Source organism: Neoarthrinium moseri (assembly GCF_022829205.1).
Source record: "Neoarthrinium moseri strain CBS 164.80 chromosome Unknown scaffold51_Wmoseri_CBS_16480, whole genome shotgun sequence".
NCBI lineage: Eukaryota > Fungi > Ascomycota > Sordariomycetes > Amphisphaeriales > Apiosporaceae > Neoarthrinium > Neoarthrinium moseri.
In genome coordinates this window covers 67245-69106 of record NW_026055165.1, presented here as the reverse complement: position 1 = coordinate 69106, position 1862 = coordinate 67245, and positions in this window count along the sequence as shown.

Below are 1862 nucleotides of genomic sequence, written 5' to 3'. Positions count from 1 at the left end.
GCCACTCCATAACCGACGCTGCCATCTGTACTCGGCTACGTTTCTAAGGTGGTGGGGCGATTGTCAGCTATATCGAGTGGTCGGATTTCCATCCGTTAAGCCGGTCTCGTCAGTTTTCAGGCGTACAAGACAGGGAGTTACACAATTTTTACAGGTTCTTTGTGCATGGTTCAATATGCATGTTGGACTAGTACGTAAGTTTGGGGCACCATGGGAAAGAAAAAAAAGAAAAAAAAAGAAAAAGGCCCCGTTCTCACCCGGCTGGCTGGGTCGTGCTGATTTGTACATGACCCATCGACCCAATTTTCGGCTTGGTGCAGTATGGTATGTGATATGACAGCCAAAACGGCTGCCCAAATTTGGCTAGTCCAAGCCTTGATATTCACCTGCAGATACTTTGTGGGGCGATCTCCAGCCGTCAGGCCGTATATGTATGCTACGAAGGCTTTTATTGGTTCGCATAACGCCCCAACGTTCGTCAGCTCCCGTTAGTACGGCTGACATAAACAGAACGGTCGTGAATTCTTCCTGCGTTGGAGGAAACATTTACCATGTCATGGTCTGTGCATTGTTGCAGATTGGCTCGGTTACGCTGCCCCTAAACACAAAGCCTGGTCGTGGCCATTATGCCGGCGCTATGTGGCGTGCCTCTGCATCCCGGGCACAGCTCAATCGAGTGCATATATGCCCTCAAGAGTACCAAACAAGATCGGGCCTCCCTCGCCAAGTACCAAAACAGTACCCCTTGGATCCAAAGGTCACTCAATTCAGCACGGCTGGGCACATACGTATCCTCCATCCAGCTGTCACTCGGCGGTGAAAAGCCGAGCACTCGAGCCACCTGCGTCAACGTGCTTATTGAACCGGTGATGTGTCGGCTCCACGCCGGTCAGGGGCAGGCGGACTGTGTGCGGCGGCATGACTTTATCCTTATGACGTCGATCATTGCTATTGTCGTCCGAACTACTTCCATCCACTCGACTTGAGGCAAACATAGTTGACTGGTCGCCCTCATGATGCCAGACCCTGGAGCCTACCAGGGCACTGGGAAATGATGGGATGAGCCTGCAGATATGGTGACGGCACCATCCCTCTCCATACACCCAGGAGTAGATTAGTGTGTGTTGTAGGATGCTCCGCTCCTCTGGCGACCAAGATGCAAACCCCGGTACGGGCGGTTTACGTGGTAACGTTGAAAATACGGGCTAGGAAGTGAAACGAGGGTAGCTGAAGATCAGCACTGTGCTATGGGCCTCGACCATTCCGATTCTCTGGATACCCTATACAAGTAATGCATAACCTAGTGGAGACGAACCAGATGCATATACTTGCGGCTCCCCAGGTCGATGGTCATCTTGCATCTTGCAGTCACGCATGTGGACATCAAAGTTGTTCCAGCTATTGAGCAAAAACTGCAACGTGTTTTTGATTATAGGATATTTTCCAGTTTCTTTGACATCAGACTCACGGACTATTCACAAACCACATTTTGTTCCAAACTGACATTCTTCAGAAGCCAGACAGACATAGCTACCCTAAGTCTCACTGGACGACTGTGAGCTGTACGAGATATTCACTGGGGATATATGTAGGTCGAAAGATGCTGTGGCCAGCGGCCATGCTGACACGCGTGCCTCGTTGAAACTCATATGCTAACATGAGGATAGCACTATTATCCGACTCTGCTACCGTTCTTAGAAAGTAGAAGAAATCGTCTCTAATCACTCAAGAAGAAGCACGCAACGCTCGATTTACTATCGCGCACTTTCAAGTACTACTGACAAAACGGTACAATCGCTGTGTGGTCGACAGTAATAGTAATAATCGTTTACGTAAGTTTTCGCGTTACCCAATAACTCACA